At 43.8% G+C, this 20,730-nt stretch overlaps 1 protein-coding gene across 5 annotated transcripts in view; it reads right to left on the bottom strand.

Moving 5' to 3' along the window:
* The window catches only part of LOC139012658 (butyrophilin subfamily 1 member A1-like), a 166,410-nt gene that overhangs the window by 45,711 nt on the left and 99,969 nt on the right, over positions 1-20,730 (bottom strand). The window lies entirely within an intron of this gene.

Raw genomic sequence — 20,730 nt, 5'->3', positions numbered from 1 at the left:
AGATGCTGCCTGGGCTTGGTCTGCAATGGGGAATGGAGAACTGCATTGGGGTGGGAGGAGCTGCTCCCCTGGCTCAGGTGTGGGCTTTGGGCAAGGTGACCTCACCTGGCAGCACCAGCCCATGGCAGTGAGAGAAGTCCTGTCTGATCACAGACCTGCTCTCATCCTCATCTTTCTTCCTGAAGAAGGTATAAGAATCTGGAAATAACAGGAAAGATTTCAGATCTTTAGGTTTGTCTGAATGAATTCTTCCATGGCTTTTGGGTGAGTGATTGAAATCAAGAATGGGGTGCAGGGTGTTCTCATCTAACAGGAAATAAGTGTCCCTGATGGAAGGAGAACTGAGGAATGTAGGGATGATAGAAGGACAAAGAAGGGATCCAGGACCAATAGTGATTGAGCCAGGCATGTTCTCAGGACCAGGCAGACTAAGATCACAGCCTCATATTTCAGATCGGAGAGGTGTTAGGTTTGATCGAGCCATTGAATTGATACCCCTCCCCCGGGAACTGGCTTTTCAGGTCATTTCACTATGGACATTCCCTTTGCTGAGACCACATTGCACTTGCGGTGACCACATTCCATTATCTCCCCACCGGGTGCATAAAGAAGTCCCGGCCCAGAAAAAGCCCGCCAAACATTCTTTAAAAGCCGCTGACTCCCGTCACTGGGTGCTGGAGCCATCCAGGCTCAGCCACCTGGTGTGGGGATGATTGAATAAATTCATAATCCCCCACCATTCTGGTCTCGTGCATTCCTTCTTCAATGACCATACATGTGGTGCTGGAAACCTGGGAGGGTTCCACGAAGATGGAGACTCCTGCCTGGGCCCTGCCCAAGGTGCGGAAGGGAAGGCCACTGGAAATCCGACTGCAGTTTCGCCTCTGTAGGTCGGACCTCAGCCAGGCCAGCAAGGCTGCCTTCTGGATCCGGTTTGGAGCTCCCAAACCTCCTGGGACTGGCCACCGAAGAAGCTGCCTAGGGCCTGACAGGGCCCTCACAGACTTACATCACCAGGACAGAGCCTCAGGTAATGACTGTGGTGGCAGGTATGCCGATCTCCTTTTTAATTGACACTGGGGCCACTTATTCTGCCCTCTCTGAATTCTTTGGGACCCTTGTCCACTCCTCAGTTTCTATTATGGGGATTGCTGGATTAGTCTCACAGCCATTAGCCACCACACCTCTACACTGCATCTTACTAACTACCCCCATTCACTATTTTCTCATTCTACCTCAGTGCCTGGCCAGGGCTACTATGCATTCCCTCATAAAACCCAGTTGTTCGAAACCACAGTCACCTAACTCAGTTTCACTCTCTCACCGCACAAGTCAGAGCCATTCCTTGGACTGTAAATGCCTTATCTCCTCCATGACTGTCCCCTTCTCTGAACAAGAAATTTTCTCCTTCCTCAGGCTCACTGGGTACTCTCCCCTCCAGGTTCACAATTGTAGTCTTCTTGCAAAGCTCCTCTATGACATGACATGGCGAAGGGGCCCCCTCCCTGAGCCTTTAGATCCCAAAACCAACATTCTCTCCCTTTTAATGCTCTGAAAACTGTTCTGGCCTCAGCACCTTCTCACTCCCCCCGCCCCGCCCCCCACTCCATCCTTCCCACAGAACAACTTCTTTACTGCACATGCTTTCTTAACAGTCTGGCTATTATCAGAAGCTGAGTTTATTATCTCCCAAACCTTAGCATGTTATCTCTAAGGAAAAAGTCTGGCAGTTTTGAATCCAAGCGGCTAGAGGCCTGGGAACAGGCTGTGGGGCCTGCTCCCTCCTCCCCATGCCTTTTCTCCAGCCTCATATACTTATACATAATTTTCCAACGTCTTTATTGGAAACCTTGTCCACTCCTCAACACACTGAGCCACTTAGATAATTGGGACCCTTGTCCACTCCTCAGTCTCTATTATGGGGGTTGATGGATTAGTCTCACAGCCATTAGCCACTGCACCTAAAGTCTAAATGCTTAAAGACTTTGAAGCATTGCTTGGTTAAATGATAAACATTTAAATATTTTAAGATAGCACACCGAAACATTGATTGCTAGACATGTTTAAATTCTCCTGCTCATAGTTTTTATTACAGAAGATCTCTTATACTTTATTGAATGTATATTTTCTTGAAAGTATGAGTGTGCTTAAAGTGTGATAATAAATGTCAATCTAAGAAATGTTGGCTGTTTACTTTTTGGTGATCATTGAAAAATAAATGTTTCTAATAGTGAAGAATTCTAATACGTTTTAAAGAAAAAAAGAAAGAGCAGGTCTGTACAAATTCTGAAGGTACTTAATGGTAGGTCTGAGGCATGGTTATGCATTTTTGAAGGACTTAGAAAGAAGGTTTGAAGGCTAATTTCAAAGTGTGAAATTTGTAAAGGTTGAGTATGTAATGAGAAGGAAAAGAGAAATGTTAAAAGAAAAAAATTAGTCCTAAAGTTAACTATTTACAAGAATTGTAAAAGGGCTATTTTACTCTGAGCAAGAAAGCCTGAGGTTTCAGCCCCTAAGCTCGGCAGGACAAGGTTGCTGAGTACTTCTTAAGCTAAACCAGAATATTCAGCAGCAGAATTTTAAACAGGAGCATACATAATGCCTCAGACCCCCTGACCCAGCCTGCTCTTCAGATTGGCTTGTGGGGAGGAGGTGGCATCTGTACTTCATGGGTCACATGTATAGGTTTGCTTACTTTGCTTTTCAATAAAGGAGCAGACTTTAATTACTTGGTAAGTTAGCTTTTCACAATATAATCAAGATCTCATATAAACTCATTCATATGAGAAGCCAATATTTTATGAGCAACTAGTTCTAGTAAGGTCCAAAGTAAAATGCGCATACATATGCAAATGAGCAGTAGTCAAAAAGAATGCTGTTTAGAAGTAAATTTAAGCTTAAAAAGAAGGAATTTAAAAAAATCTTCCACTACTATTTACAGAATAAACTAAAAGTTATTATTCAAGCATTAAATCTCACCATTAATGAGACACCATAAGTAAAAAGAAAGTTACTTTTACTTGAGATATATGCATTGCAATATTGACAAGCATGTCTCTTTCCTACCTGTTTTTTTGGGCAGCAACCAAGATGGTTGCTCAGTTTGAAAGAAAGTAAAAGTCTTTAATGTAACAATTTAAGGTTTAAAAGTAAAAACAGCAAGGGGCAAAACTGGGAAAACAAGAACCCCATCCCCAGGATAACCTCCAGATAATCCCTCTCCTAATGACCCTGTGCATCACAGCAGGGGTGGGCCTGCCATAGGCAGCTCTACCTATTGTCAAATCCTGCATCAGGACCTGCAAAACCCTGTGGGTGCCCAGCAAGGGGCAAAACTGGGAAAACAAGAACCTCATCCCCAGGGTAACCTATTCTCCCTTTTCATATCACTAGTCAAGCAACTGAGCCCCCTAATTTTTTCCCTCCTAAAGGTTAACATCTAGGTCTCAGTTGTATTTCAGCTTCAGGTTCAGAAAAACAGCAAAACTAGACAAGTGATGCTGTGACAGCCTCAGGATCATCTTTTACCTCCCAATTCACTCAACAGAACTGCCTTTGAGACAGCACCAACCAGTCTCTTGGGGAAATCATGCTGCTGCACCCCTCGACCAGCCCACTACTATCAAAGTCCATTCCCCTGTGATCTTGACATCCAGACTCAGCAGGAAGTAGTTACAGAAGATATGACCTTTGTCCCTGTTCCATAAAACAAAAAGGCTGGAATGTTGGCTCTGATGGAGCAATTGAATTGATACCTCTCCCCCAGGAACTGGCTTTTCAGGTCATTTCCCATTCACCACATTTCACTTGTTGAGACCACATTCCATTATCTCCCCTCTGGGTCTGCATAAAGAAGTCTCTGCCCAGAAAAAGCCCACCAAGAATCCTTTAAAATCTGCTGACTCCTGTCACTGGGTGCTGGAGCCATCCAGGCTCAGCCACCTGATGTGTGGATGATCAAATACATTTGTAATCCCTCACCATTCTGGCCACCTGCTTTCCTCCTTTGGTGACCTAACAGGAGGATTACAGCTTTTCAAAAGAATTCTTAAGGTTTTCTAGGGAGAGAAATAAATTAGAGCAAAAATAGGCAAATTATGAGCATAAAAGATGCTAAATTTAAGACATTTCTCTAGATTCTTTGTTATTTCTATTGATCCTTCCCAGACTCTTCATAAACACACACACACACACACACACACACACACACACACACACCAACACTGCTCTTTATCCCATGATAAACATTTCATCTTAAACTTACCTGGCTGAACCATTAATAAAAAATATCAGTTTCTCAGGGTAAATCTGACATATTTCGTCTCCTCTGAAACACTGAAGCTTCTCACCTGGAGTGGAGGCTTCAGTCAGACCCGGTTGTCTTCCTCCCTGTGCCGTGACCAGCAGGGCGGAGAGAAGCACAGGAAAGGGGACTCTAGACTGCACTTTGTTCCTCTTCGTTCATGTGATGGTGAACCTCTCATGACCATAAAGCCAGGTGTTCAATCTGCATATTATTTATCTGCTGATATGAAAACACACCTTTCTGAAGAATCATTCCCCTTCTGCCTGCTTTTATTTCTTTTCCTTTCATTTTCAAGATGACAGTATATAGTAGAAATTTAAGGGAAACATTCTCATACCAACTTCCCAGATTTATGTATTTATCTTGTTCAGAGTAAGGGATGTGTGTACACGCTACCTCCACAGTGTTTTATAATCCAGACTGATTGGACCTATAGTTTATGGAAAATATTCCCAGAGTACTGAGGGGAGCTGATGTTTGCTTTTACATCTCCAGCCCCATGATTGCGGTCTGTCCGTGCAAAACCTCATGCAGACACTCACAGTCTTGGAGAGCAGGCTTTCTCCTGGACACTGTGCACTGAGTGCCCACAGAGCCCAATGGGCACTTTACTGGTGGCTCTAGGTGAGAGCACAGGAGACACACACACTGATTTGCTGTTAGGTCATTTGCACTCAGTTTTACCTCTGATTCAGGAGATGAACTAAATCCTAGGGAAATAACCTGGATTTACCAGAGATCTCCTGATTGATGTCCTGATGCCATGGATTTGGTGTCTGATTGAGGCCTCAGCTGACCCTCATGGCTCTCGGTCCCCCCACACAGATGCCAACAACATGCACTTCTTTGGTCTTAAAGAAGTTTGTTTCATGTCTGAGAATACCTGACAGGAACCTCATTCTCAGGTTGGAAATTGGATGACTTAGGGAGAAGAAGTTACCAAACCCACCTCCTCTTCCCATTCCCCAGATTTAAGAAAACATGGGGCCCTAACTGGTTTAGCTCAGTGGATAGAGCATCAGCCTGCAGACTGAAGGGTCCCAGGTTCGATTCTGGTCAAGGGTATGTTCTTTGGTTGCGGGCACATCCCCAGGAGGAGGTATGCAGGAGGCAGCTGATCGATGTTTGTCTCTCATCGATGTTTCTAACTCTATCCCTCTCCCTTCCTCTCTGTAAAAAATCAATAAGATATATTTTTTAAAAAAGAAAAAGAAACCATGGGTACAGACGCTCTGCAGGTGAAAAATGCAGAACTGTACTGTTTGAAGGCTGTAATTTTGCATTGATGGGCAAGATTAAGAACAGAATTGAAGGATCTTGCATGCAAAAGGAAATCAGAAGGGGAAGTTCCTCCCCAAACTTCTGTCCTGCTGTGGGGAATTTCAGGGACTTGAAGGAAATTATGGCTTTCAGCTGCACAGACAGCACAATGCCCAAATGCTGTTTTCCACATCTCTGAGCCCATGAGCCCAATAATTGCTAATAAGTCTTTCTACTGGCAAAATTGCCAGCTCCATGACTAATATAAAAAATGTAAATAATAAATAAAATAAGCCAAAAAGTAACAACCGTTAAAAGGATGAGGAACTTCTACCAAGTAAACCGGCTGTAATTTAAGCTGTTCAGGTGGGAGCCTTGGCCATTACTAACTGAAGGAGTGGGGGTTGGATTCTCGGCCATGGACCTTAATGGAGGCTGAAAAAGGGTCAGTAATGAGAGAGGCATTTCTGGAGTTCCTTCACTGTACATCCTGACCTTGCCTGGAAAAGACAATGGTGTCAGATTCCCGAATTTGAGCTTGAGTCTCACTCAGATGCATCAATTCTCTGTGCAGCTTTCCTTGAATTGCAGTTGTTGGCACCTGCTGAGTTATATTTTCTTTTGAGACATTGACTTTGCATTTGTGTTGCCTTCAGTGTGAACTCCGTGGTCCCACCTGTTGGTGCCAGACCTGCAGTTGAGTCATCATACCTCTCAGTGGGGCAGGAGATGCCAACCCTGAGATCTCTAGGTACATAGGTTTCTTATAAATCCTATTTCCAACAGGAGAATTAAATCCACGTCCAATCAGGAAGCCATGAATTGTCTCCTGTAATTCTCAGAGAGCACGGCCTTGATAGCAAGCTTGTTTGAAATGTATTAGTTCATACTGTTCACACACTGTGAGACAGGGAAAAACCTAGTAAATGCATTTTGAACAAATGAGGAGTTGAACACATGAATTTCTTGTTCCCTTATATTTATTGTTTATGTCACTCTATTGCCACCTATATTTTCAAAGTAATTCATAATAACCCATACATCTTCATTTCCCAAAGTTTGCTAATTTTTCATCTTCATTTGCTCTCTGTGAATTCTTTGCTGAGGATAATAAGGAGCTTGACTCCTGTTGTTTTCTCACTTTTCCCTCCCTTCTTGAGATATTGTTGATCTTTGAACATATTGCTTTCAATAATATGGAAAAAGTTCATGTGAATGCTCTTATTACCTGAAAAAGAATTATCATAGCAATAAAATTTCCCCAAACAATAACTTAGTAAAGATATATGGTTATAAATTGGTTAACCTTTGTTATTTAGTCCATGGGTTCAGAAGTCAGAGATATTGTTTTAAATATTGGCTGAGCAATTTGTTCCAGACACTTTTTACGTGTTTTAGTGTTGAAAACTGAGAAAATCTTTTAGGGTTTAGAAAAATATAGATGAAATATTAGTACATGTCAGAGATGAACATGGCACACAAGTACAATTAGAGAAAAGGAGACTTGAAAAGAATGTAACCAATGAATACACAGGTCCAAGGGACTTTCAGAAAGACAGCAGAGCATATATTTGGGGAGAACCAACACAATGTTGGGAGGTGATTTCGGCATTGATGTGTATAACATTGGCTATGGCCTTTGTTAATAACTGAACAGATAACAGGCGACTCTGGGCTCAGTCTGGGGTTGTGATAATTAGACACAAACTTCATGGGATATGGCAATATGTAAGCTCCTCTCTCAAAAAAGCCAAATGGTGACAAACCCAGACCATAAGGAGAGGCTAAATCACAACTGGAACAATTTCTACAGTCTGCCTGCCCAAATAATTCCAAGGCTCCTCTTTCATCATCCCAGACACTCAGAGATGTCCCTCTTCTCCAGACCCGCTGCTCTCAGGATGTTGCTCCCAGGTTTTAGGGACTTGGCCTCCAGAGGCAATCACTCTCCAGAGGTAGTCACCTATATAAATTGGGATATAATCAATATATAACATTCTGTGTGCAGATTAGTCATCATAACTGCAGCCTGAGTGAGCCTGTTACCCACAGATGTGACGGGGGTGTTCTGCTCGCAGGTCTTCTCCACCGAGCGTGCTCTGTGCTGTCTTCAGTCCTGGGCTCAGATATCACCTCTGTTCTTCCCCAGCCATAAGCGCTGCAGGTGACACCTTTCCTGTACCTTCTGTCTCTCACTCTCTGCTCTCCTTTCTACAAAAGCATATGTGTTGTTATCTCCCATTTTAAAACAGAACACAATTAACAAATAATTGAGAAGAGGCATAAGCTAAATTTCTTCCTTTATTCTCTACTAGTTTCTGTGCTAACTTTCTTCCCTTTAAGCTAGTATAGCTTTGGAAGTGTGGTGTCCTCAGCCTCTTCACTTACCTAATATCCATTCTCACTCCCACCCGCAAGCCTGCTGAAAGTGCCTCAGCCAATTCCTTCATGTTCCACTCCCACATTTTTTAGCCTTGAACTTCCACAGGATTGACATACATGGTAATTAAGTTATACCACTCTCGTCTTGTTAGATTTCCCAGAAAGAGTGCACTTTTCAGCCTCTCTGGGTCTCCATGGGCCAGTCACAGGGTCTTTCTCTTCAGCCCGTCCTTACTCTCCTCCCCACACCTCACATCCTCTGACCTGGGCCTGCAAGCTTGCTCTTTACTTCTCTCACCGTGTGATTTATGTTGTTAATTTTATCCAGTCGCCTGACTGTAGTAATCACCTATGTGAATGCTTTAGGCTTTGCTGCTGAGCTTTTAAGAGGTATGTTAACTTCTTCAAGCAGGTCTCCTCATGGTCATCTTACTTGTAGCTCAAATTCAGCACATGCAAAGCTGAATGCATGGTCTCTCCTCCAAGTTCTTCTGTGGCTGTCATCCCATTCTCAGAGAATTTGAAGCCTTTCACTCATATTCTGTTTCACACTTTCCATTCTTACTGATAATGATTATGTCGAGGAAGCATTTTAATAACAGGGAAATTTTTATTTTTACTTTTAAAAATTACAATAGTCTTTAACATTTTTATTGTAATTTCAGAGTGCTGTTGCTGGGAATATGAGTAGCTTTGCTTCTTATTTTAATCCTATCTACTCAACCTGATACTGTAACAGTCATAAAAGTGCAAATACTCATTTTCTTACATGTTTAAAATACTGCTATGTTGGAAAACATGTTTCAAAGCTGGCAATTATGTATTGTTGATGGCCCTTTCTTTCCAGGAATATTTTTTCCCCAAGCACCTGAAAACTTTAGAAAATTTACTGTGTCCCCTTCTTCTCCCTGCCCTCGCCTGCTAGCCTCCTTCACTGCCCAAGAGTTAGTAAATGTCCCTTGGGAAAATATAATCCTGAATTTGGGGGCCTTCAGCTTCTAACTCATTGTTCCACATTCACCTGTCCACTGCTCTGTGGTAGTCATTTTTCCAGGGTAATACCTCTGCTTGGGCCCTGCCCAATGCCCTAATCAGAGGGGGTGGGGGTGTGATATTGCCAGGGAATCAGCTCATCTAGTTCATCAAATCAATATTTCTTCCTTTGATTTTTTACTTCTTTAAATATATGATTCTTTTTCAATTTAGTCATTTTTTAAGTTGTTGGATCAGGAGTATTATCCTGCTGTTAACCACTACATTCAACTTCAAAATACAAGTCAGCTATGAACTGTGGTTGTGTTTTTCCTTGTTTTCTATCTTTTTATTATGACATATATTGAGGTGACATTGGTTAATAGGATTACATATGTTTCAAGTCTACATTTCTATGATACAAGATCTGTATGTTGCATGGTGTGTCCACTAGACAAAGTCAAATCATCTCCCATCAACTCCTTCCCTCCGGCAACTCCACACTGCTATCTGTGACTATGAGTTGCAGTTATATATCTCAACTAGTGGCCTGGTGCATGAAATTCATGTGGGGGTGGGGGGTTATCCCTCAGCTCAGCCTGCACACTCTCCAATCTGGGACCCCTCAGGGGATGTCTGATTGCCGGATTAGGCCTGATCCAGAAGTTGGTCATCCCTCTTGCAATCTGGGACCTCTGGCTCCTAACCGGTCCCCTGCCTGCCTTTCTGATCACCCCTAACCACTCTACATGCTGGCCTGCTCGCCCACAACTCCCCCCCACCAGCCTGCTCACCCCCAATTGCCCCCCTCGACCAGCCTGATAGCCTCCAACTGCCCCTCACTGCCAGCCACATGAGCAGATTTCTTCCATTTCACAACCATCACAGAGTATAAAATTAATCCCAAAACTTGCTTAGGGAGGGTACAAAAAGCTTCAAATTCTGGCTAACCAACCAGCTAAGAATCAATCTTCATTGTAATTGCTACAAAATACATATTTTGAGTTATGCAGTTCAAGGAGGTATGGCATCACAGTCTATTTGGCTATTCAACTGCTTTAAAATATTAACCCTATTTCTAGATAAATAGTTCTCAACCCCAGCTACCCAGGAGAAGCACTAGAGGTATAATTGCAAAGGTCCCACCTTAGACCAGTCAAATATAAAGTTCTCCGGGGTAGGGAGGAGGGGAGGAAGAGAAGGTAGGGCTATGAACCAGTAATTTAAAATTTTTTTCAAGTGATTATACTTGACATAGGATTGAGTAGCACAGGGCCAGGCTGCCCTCTCCATGCCTCCTGCTCCTTATCTATCAGTTTAAGCTGAGTCTTCAAGGCAGGTGAGGTGGATGGGATTGCATTGTTCAAGGACCCTCTTATCACACCAGCCTCAGAGGGAACAGACAGGAAATATTCTGAACTCTGTTCTTCTCATTTAGAGTTTCACCCACAATTAACTGAAATTTTATGATCCATATCACCATCTTCATGTGGAGCTTCACCTGTGGCCTTTGTTCTATGCCACTAAAAGCCATGAGGGCAGAGATTAAAAATGGTGGCAGAGTAGGAGGATGCTGCATGGGCATGCTCCCAGGAACACGCTGGAATTATAACTGAAATACAAGAAGGCTTCCTGAATAATCAATGGAAAACTCACAGGAGAGAACCCTGATACCCAAGGACCGAAGCTGGAGCTGGCATAGAGCCTGGTAGGAGGAGCAGAGAAGTGACCCACAGAGGGGAACTGAAGTCCCAGAGAGTTATCTCAGCTGGTGGTGGAGGGGAGGAGGTGCCACTGAGAATTCTGGGATCTAATCCCGGATCTGGGCTCCCAAGCAGAGAGCACCATAGCTGAGGAAGGTATCCACATAGCATCAAGCTGTGGAAAGCAGTGGGGTGCTGTTGGCCAGGGAGTGGCAGCTGAAAGTTCAGGCAACTTCTTAAAGGGCCAAGGCACAAACATTCCCTGTGGAGCCACCCACCTTGTGCTCTGGCAGAGGGAGGGCAAAGAAGATTGGAGCTGTGAGAACAGAGGCCAGCACTGCGGACTCGGGGGGATAGAGCTCAGAAGGCAGACACCCCAAGTTTCCTCAGCTCAGTCATTCCTTCACAGAGTCACATAGACATCTGCCTTGCCTAGGGGGAAGACAGTTGACACACCCTATTGGAAAACACCTTGCCCTGAGGCTGCTTAAGAGATTAAAAGTAACAATTTGAAGGAGTAACAGCTGCTTGTGTAGCCCACCCCCATCCAAGGAACAGCAGCCTCCTGTCCACCACACCTTCTGTCTCCCCCCACAAGCCAGAGGAGCCACCACAGCAGTGAACAGCACCCAACACAAGAGCTGCTCCCAACTGAGAAGCAGCTGCTACCACAACCGCCCAAGGAGCAACCGCAGCCCCAGGAGCCACTGCCACCCAGGGAGCAGCCACTGAACGACTCAACATCTAGATATGTTGGTGAGATCAAACATGGGTAGACAAAGAAACCCCCAAAGGAAAGAAAAGGAGAACTCGCCAGAAGAGCAGCTAAGTGATACAGAGGCATGCAGCATGACAGAAAAAGAATTCAGATTAAGGGTCCTAGAATGCATAAACTGGATGGAGGAAAAAATCAACAACTTATGCAAAAAGCAAGAAGAAACAGATGAAAAAATCAATAAATTATGTAAGAACCAAGAAGAAATGAAGAGTGATATAGCTGCAATAAAAAAGACCATTGAAAGTTGCACCCAATGCAGGAGCACACAAATACATAAAAAAAACTCCTGGAAGATATCAAGGGAGAGATCGACAACAATACAATCATAGTCGGGGACTTTAATACACCACTGACATCACTGGATAAATCCTCTAGACAAACAATTGGCAAACAAACAGCAATCCTAAATGACTCACTAGATCGGATGGACTTAATTGACATTTTCAGAACACTTCACCCCAAAGCCACAAAATATATGTTCTTCTCAAGTGCTCATGGGACATCATCAAAAATAGACCGCATATTGGGTCACAAACAAAGTCTCCCCAAACTCAAGAAGATTGAATTCATACCAAGCATCTTCTCAGACCACAAGGGCATAATATTAGAAATAAACTACAATAAAAACAACTCAAAATACTCAAACACTTTGAAGCTGAATAGCATGTTATTAAATATTGATTGGGTTACCATTGAGATCAAAGAAGAAATTAAAAACATCCTGGAAACTAATGACAATGAAAACACAACAATCCAAAACCTTTGGGACACAGTGAAAGCAGTCCTGAGAGGGAAGTTTATAGCTCTACAGGCCTATCTCAACAAACAAGAAAAAATGGTAGTAAATCATCTAAATCTACATCTCAAAGAATTAGAAAGAGAGCAACAAGAAAAGCCCAGAGTGAGGAGAAGGAAGGAGATAATAAAGATTAGAGCAGAAATAAATGACATAGAGACCAAAAAAACAATACATAAAATCAATGAAAACAAGAGCTGGTTCTTTGAAAGGATAAACAAGATTGATAAACCTCTAGCCAGGCTCACCAAGAAACAAAGAGAGAGGACCCAAATAAACAAAATCAGAAATGATAGAGGTGAAATAACAACAGTCCCCACAGAAATACAAATGATTGTTAAAAAATACTATGGACAACTCTACTCCAACAAACTGGACAACCTGGAGGAATTGGACATATTCCTAGAAAAATACAACATTCCAAAACTTAATCAGGAAGAATCTAAAAATCTCAACAGGCCAATAATAACTATGGAAGAAATTGAAGCAGTCATCAAAAAGCTTCCAGCAAACAAAAGCCCAAGACCAGATGGCTTCACAGGGGAGTTTTACCAAACATTCAAGGAAGAAGTAAAACCTATCCTCCTCAGACTACTACAAAAAATCCAAGAGGAAGGAACACTTCCAAGCTCATTCTATGAAGCAGCATCACCCTAATACCAAAACCAGGTAAAGACAACACAATGAAATAGAATTACAGGCCAATATCCCTCATGAACATAGATGCCAAAATCCTCAACAAAATTTTAGCAAATCGGATCCAGCAGTATACCAGAAGGATCATACACCATGACCAAGTAGGATTTATCTCAGGGATGCAAGGATGGTACAATATCTGCAAATCAATAAACGTGATACATCACATAAACAAATTGAAAGAAAAAAACCACATAGTCATATCAATTGATGCAGAAAAAGCATTTGACAAAATTCAACACCCATTTTTGATAAAAACTCTCAGAAAGGTGGGAATAGAAGGATCATACCTCAACATAATAAAAGCCATGTATGACAAACCCACAGCCAACATCATACTCAATGGACAAATCTAAAACCATTTCCCCTAAGAACAGGAACAAGACAGGGATGCCCAACCTCACCACTCCTGTTCGACATAGTACTGGAAGTATTAGCCATTGCAATTAGGAAAGAAGAAGAAATAAAAGACATCCAAATTGGAAAAGAAGAAGTAAAACTGTCCTTATTTGCAGATGACATGATATTATACATAAAAACCCCTAAAGATTCCATCAATAAACTGTTAGACTTAATAAAAGAATTCGGCAATGTAGCAGGATACAAAAATAACACCAAGAAATCTATGGCATTTCTATACACCAATAGTGAACTTTCAGAAAGGGAGATCAGAAAAACAATCCCATTTACCATCGCACCAAAAAATTTAAGCTACCTAGGAATAAACTTCACTAAAGAGGTAAAAGACCTCTACTCAGAAAACTACAGGACGTTGAAAAAAGAGATAGAGGAAGACATAAACAGATGGAAGAACATACCATGTTCTTGGATTGGTAGAATCAACATCATTAAAATGTCCATACTACCCAAAGCAATCTATAAATTCAACGCACTTCCCATTAAAATACCAATGGCATATTTCACAGAACTAGAACGAACTCTCCAAAAATTCATCTGGAATAAAAAACGACCCCGAATAGCTGCAGTGATCCTGAGAAAGAACAAAGTAGGTGGGATCTCAATACAAGATATCAAGCTGTATTAGAAAGCCACTGTTCAATGGAATAGAATAGACCCCAGAAATCGGCCCAAACCAATATGCTCAATTAATATTTGACAAAGGAGACAAGAACATACAATGGAGTCAAGATAGTCTCTTCAATAAATGGTGTTGGGAAAATTGGACAGATACATGCAAGAAAATGAAACTAGACCACCAACTTACACCATACACAAAAATAAACTCAAAATGGATAAAGGACTTAAATATGCGACGGGAAACCATAAGAATTCTAGAAGAATCCAAAGGCAAAAAAACCTCAGACATATGCCGAAGCAATTTCTTCACCGATACAGATCCTAGGGCATTGGAAACTAAAGAGAAAATAAACAAATGGGACTACATCAAAATAAAAAGCTTTTGCACAGCAAAAGAAACCATCAACAAAACAGCAAGAAAGCCCACTACATGGGAGAACATATTTGCCAATATTATCACTGATATGGGTTTAATCTCCAACATTTATAGGGAACTCATACAACTCATACAACTCAACAAAAGGAAGATAAACAATCCAATCAAAAAATGGGCAAAGGACCTAAATAGACACCTTTCAAAAGAAGACATGCAGAAACCCAAGAGACATATGAAAACATGCTCAAAGTCACTAATCATCTGAGAGATGCAAATCAAAACAACAATGAGGTACCATCTCACACCTTTCAGAATGGCTATCATCAACAATTCAACATACGACAAGTGCTGGAGAGGATGTGGAGAAAAAGTAATACTCATGCACTGCTGGTGGGAAGAACCAGAAACACCAATCAGAAAGGATATATGCACCCCTATGTTCATAGCAGCACAATTCACCATAGCTAAGATCTGGAAACAGCCTAAGTGCCCATCAGTAGATGAATGGATTAGAAAACAGTGGTACATCTACACAATGGAATACTATGTTGCTGTAAAAAAGAAGGAACTCTTACCATTTGCAACAGCATGGATGGAACTGGAGAGCATTATGCTAAGTGAAATAAGCCAGTCAATGAAGGAAAAATACCACATGATCTCACTCATTCATGGATAATAAAGACCATTATAAACTTATGAACAAAAATAGATACAGAGGCAGAGCTGCCTCAAACAGACTGTCAAACTACAGCAGGAAGGCTGGGGAGGTTTGTGGGGCAGAAGGGGGAGGGGGTAAGAGATCAACCGAATGACTTGTATGCATGCATATAAGCATAACCAATGGACATAAGACACTGGAGGGTAGGGGAGGCCAGGGGAAGGTTAAGGGCGGGGGAAAAAAAGGAGACATATGTAATACCCTTTGTAATACTTTAAGCAATAAAAAAATAAATAAATAAAATAAATAAAAAATAAAAATGTACTTAAAAAATAAAAATAAATAAATAAAAGCCATGAGGGCAGCTAGAGTGTGGTTGCTCTTTGAGTAGAGCTATGGCAGAGTCCTGTGATTCTATCTGAAGATATTTTATTTTACTTTTTTTTAAATACTCTGACTTTAAAGAATATATAAAGTCATCTTTGAAATGAGATAATAAAAAATAAGAGCTTGCTTGTGAAGAAATTGGAGGTCATTAATCTGTGACTGCACCAAATAAAACTTGTAGCCACCTTGTAAATGTAGAGAAGCCAGCCCAGATTTCCTTGTATCTGTTATACTAACAGTCTATTTTCACTTTTTTCTGCATTGTTCTCAGGTAGACTTAGAGGATGGTGAGCTCTACCTTTCATTCTAGCATGTGAGAGTTTATGAATTAACTAGAGGCCCAGTGCACGAATTAATGCAAGAGTGGGGTCCTGCTGTCCGGCCCCAATTTGGGCTGATTGGGACAGGCTGGCCAGGGGGCAGTGCCACAGGTGGTTGGCTGGCCAGCCCTGGCCCCTGGTTGAACTTCTGGTTGAACTCCCATCTGAACTCCTGGTTGAGGGGACAGTTTGCATATTAGCCTTTTATTATATAGGATTCTGTAGAATCATCTGCCCAGAACCTTCTCTCAGACCTGATTTTATTAAATATTTGCTGCTATATTCATTACTTCTGTCTTAAATTATTCAGAAATTTTCTGTATGTAGGTTATATAATTTTTATCTCAACCTGTAACCTTTAAACTTTCCCATGATCTTAGATTTATTGATAATCATTAAAATTTCAAGTCTGTGTCAAAATTATGGGATTTTAAGGGTTGGCCTTTCCCCGCTACCATTGCATTACTCTTGACTGAGTAGGTATTTTGTGGTGTAAAGTATAGCCTGCTGAACAGTTTAAATGTCCCTCATGTGTCTGTCTGTGAGATTGCAGAATCATTTCATCAAAACAAAGGCGAAATTCTTTTAACTCCAGTCAGGTGAGTAATGTCTAAGTTCTCATCCTTTGAAGTTACTGGATTTTGTGTCATTTAAAAAATCTCCAAAACAAAGTGTTTGACTTTTATGCCCTGTGGATTTTCCAAAACCATAAGTTTAGCCTCAGTCTCTTAATAAGAGGTGACTTCTTGTGGGGTTTTTGTTTTGTTTCGTTTTATGTTTAATACTAGTGCCCCGGTGTATGGATTCGTGCACATTGAAAGGAAATTAATTAGAAGGTGGCAGGTGGGATGGAACTGGGCAAGATGGGCAGGACATACCTTGGAGCCAACCTCTCATGGTCCCTCCCTGGATGGTCATATCTGGGGTGACGCCATGGCTTGAAGGGTGTCTGTGGAGTCAGTGGGATCCCTCCAGCAAGTGGATTTCCTCAGTCTGGCCTGTGGGGATTGGGCTGAAACCAGCTCTCTGACATCCCCCGAAGGGGTCGCGGATTGTGAGAGGGCAGTTCTCAAGTGACACACCCGGAATTGGGCTCCCTCCTCTCTGGTTCCAGGTGCATCACCTGAAAACTGCCACTGCCAAGTCACCGCAGCTTGGAAGCTCCTGCATTGAGCATCTACCCCATGGTGGTCATTGTGCATCATAGCTACCGGTTGGATGGTTGGATGGTTGCTTAGCCATATATATATATATATATATATATATATATATATATATATATATATATATACTAGAGGCCCAGTGCACAAAAATTTGTGCACTCGGTGGGGAGGAGGGGTCCCTCAGCCCGGCCTGTGCCCTCTCGCAGTGTGGGACCCCTCGGGAGATAACGACCTGCTGGCTTAGGCCTGCTCCCGGGTGGCAGAGGGCAGGCCCAATCCCTAGGTGCAGCCCCTGGTCGGGCTCAGAGCAGGGCTGATTGGGGAGTTGGGGCACTGCCCCCTGTCATGCACAGAGCAGGGCGGATCGGGAGGTTGCTATGCCACCCTGTCACACTCAGGGTAGGGCCGATTTGGTGGTTGCGGCGCCACCCCTTGTCACACACAGAGCAGGGCAAATCAGGGGGTTGGGGCACTGCCCCCTGTCACTCACAGAGCAGGGCCCATCAGGGGGGTTGGGGCTCCATACCCTGTCACACACAGAGCAGGGTCGATCAATGGGTTGGGGAGCTCCCCCTTGTCATGCACAGAGCAGGGCCCATCAGGGGGTTGAGGAGCTCCCCCCTGTCACTCACAGAGTAGGGCCAATAGGGGAGTTGGGGCACCACACCTGTCACACACAGAGCAGGGCGGATCAGGGGGTTGGGGTGCCGCACCCTGTCACACTCAGGGCAGGGCCAATGGGGAGGTTATGGCTCTACCCCATCACACATAGAGCAGGGCCCATTGGGGGGGGGGTTTGGGGCGCTGCACCCTGTCACACACAGCAGGGCCGATCAGGGGGTTGGGGCACTGCACCCTGTCACACACAGAGTCGCAGGCCGATCAGGGGGTCGGGGAGCTCCCCCCTATCAGGCACAGAGCAGGGCTGATCAGGGAGTTGGTGCGCCTTCCCCTGTCACGAACAGAGCAGGGCGGATAGGGAGGTTGTGGCCCCTCCCCCTTTCACACACAGAGCCGCAGGGTGATCAGGGGGTTTGGGCACTGCCCTAGTCACGCTGATCCCAGTGCTGGGCGGCATATTACTCTTTTACTATATAGGATAGAGGCCTGGTGCATGGGTGGGGGCTGGCTGGTTTGCCCTGAAGGGTGTCCTGGATCAGTGTGGGGGTCCCCACTGGGGTGCCTGGCCAGTCTGGGTGAGGGGCTGAGGGCTGTTTTCAGGCTGGCTGATGACTGAAACTCCCAACCACTCCTTTTTTTCTTTTTTCTTTTTTTTTATTCTGGGCTAGCTTTAGCTCTGAGGCTTGACTCCAGCTCTTAGGCCTCTGCTGCTGAAAGCAGGTATCTGGTTTGTTTGGTTTCTATAATCGAAACACTGTTTCAACTCCAGCTCTGAGATCCTGGCTGGCTGAAAGCAGGTTTCTGGGGTTTTTTTTAGCTTCTATATTTGTAACAGTGTTCAAACTGCAAGCTCAGAGGCCTGCAGCAGCAGGCGGGGAACATTGGAGTCCTCTGTCACTGAAGCAAGCAAGCCTCATGTTCGCTTCAAGCTGCCTGGCTTCCAGCCACCATCTTAGCTGGCAGTTAATTTGCATATCACCCTGATTAGCCAATGGGAAGGGTAGCGGATGTACGGCTAATTACCATGTTTCTCTTTTATTAGATAGGATAGACTAGTGGCCTGGAGCATGAAATTCATGTGGGGTGTGTGTGGGGGGGGGATGGGGGTGGTCCCTCAGCCCGGCCTGCACCCTTTTCAATCTGGGACACATTGAGGGATCCTCATGGGATCAGGCCTAAAATGGCAGTCAGACATCCTTCTCGCAATCTGGGACTGCTGGCTCCTAACCTCTCGCCTGTCTACCTGATTGCCCCTAACCACTCTGCCTGTTGGCCTGCTCGCCCTCAACTGCCCCCCACCCCACCAGCCTGCTCACCCCCAATTGCGCCCCCCCCCCGCCAGCCTGATCGCCCCCAACTGACCCCCACTGATGGCCTGCTCACCCACAACTGGCTCCCCCTGCTGGCCTGCTGATACCCAAGTTCCCCCCTGCCCCCTGGCCTGGTCACCCACTGGTCTGATCACCCACAATTGCCCTCCCCTCTTGGTCCCGAACTGCCTCTACCTCGGCCCTGCCACTATGGCTTTGTCCAGAAGGTCTCCTGGAAGGTCTCCCAATCTAATCAGCATATTACTCTTTTATTAGTATAGATAGAGACTTGGTGCAAGGGCGGGGGGGTTTCCTTAGGGGGCGGGGTGGCCTGGGCAAGGGGCCTGTGGTGGTTTGCAGGTCAGTCATGCCCCCTAGGGTGAGGGTCCCTGCTGGGGAGCCTGTCCAGCCTGGGTGAGGGCTGAGGGCTGTTTGCAGGTCCCTCCCTTAGCAGCCAGCCCTGGCAACCCAAGCCTCCCATGCCCACAGGTCCCTCCTTCAGCCCCAGGCCAGGGCAGGAGGGGAAGCTTGGCTCCCTTTTTGGCTGGGGCGATCCAAGCTTCCCACCTGCTCTGATTGGCTCTGTGGCCATGGCCATCTTTGTCCCACTAATTTGCATACTCAATCTTGATTGGCTGGTGGGCGTGGCTGTGGGCATTGGGGAGGGATAGTTAATTTGCATGTTTCTCTTTTATTAGTGTATATTCCATAAGGAGTGTGTGTGAGAGAGCATCCGTGTGACAGCTTACCATGAGATGAGGCCCCAGTGAAGAGGACTGAGATGCAAGGTCATGGCATGGCAATGGCCAAAGGATGTTTATCTACAGGGCACTCACACATTTGAATTTACTAGTGCCAGGAAGGCTGTGTTCCTAACCCTTTCTGTAGACATAGGAAGTGCTGGAGCTAAACAGATTGGAGGGTGAAGTCTAGTTTATCTATGTTCTAGTTTATCCATTTTGTCTCACTTTCCTCATCATTAAAATGGGAATTATATGAAATTCACATGGTATTGTAAGATTTAATGAAATACTGTGTATGAAACTCTGTATAATGTCAATTTGGCTTTTTAAAAATTACTCAATCTTAATTATGATTTGGATTACTAATTGTGAGAAGGGTACTTGTAAAATAGATATAAGCACCATTTGGATCTTCTGAAAATAAAGTGAATTGTCATGGTTCCTTGAACATCTCATCTTCCATGACTTCTCCACAGTCTTCTCCAGCCTCTCCTATGTAGTTGGGCTACTGGCTTTGAAGCTGTGAGCCACGGGTTAACCTAGTCTTGGTTTAGAACCCTGTCAGCTGCTACTACTTTTTATATATAAATCACTATATATAATTTCTGCAGAAGTTGAGCTAAGTTTAAAAATGATTACCTTTGCACACCTTTCTTCATCTAAAATAACCCATTGGTGGCTGTATAAGTAAAGAACTGAGGGAGAGATTAATAATTGGGAAGAACCTGGACAATGTGAGGATGTCTCAGCTGGACTACAAATGGACAGCTAACAGGATCTGCCAAGCTTTTCTAATGCACTAATGTAATACACAGACCTTCTGGATCTCCATATCCGTTACCTGAGGATTTAACAGACTTTCTCCCTGCCACACCCGTGAACTGTATTCCAAATCCATCTCTTCATTTTATCACCATAGTTTTTTTTTTCTTTTTTTTTGTTTTAATTTCTATATTGATTAAGGATATTTGTCCTCATCTCCCCATTACCCTCCCAACTCCCCTTCCACTCATGCCCTCACCCCCCTGTTGTCTGTGTCCATTGGTTAGGCTTATATGCACACATACAAGTTCTTTGGTTGATCACTCCCCCTTACCCCCACCCTCCCCTACCTTCCCTATGAGGTTTGACAGTCTGATCAATGCTTCTCTGTCTCTGGATCTGTTTTTGTTCATCAGTTTATGTTGTTCATTATATTCCATAAATGAGTGAGATCATGTG

The sequence above is a fragment of the Myotis yumanensis genome, unplaced genomic scaffold (assembly GCF_028538775.1).
Source record: "Myotis yumanensis isolate MYYU_CA2020_CCGP unplaced genomic scaffold, mMyoYum1.0.hap1 SCAF_6, whole genome shotgun sequence".
NCBI lineage: Eukaryota > Metazoa > Chordata > Mammalia > Chiroptera > Vespertilionidae > Myotis > Myotis yumanensis.
The sequence above is the reverse complement of the archived record's forward strand: the minus strand, read 5'-3'. Positions and strand labels throughout refer to the sequence as shown.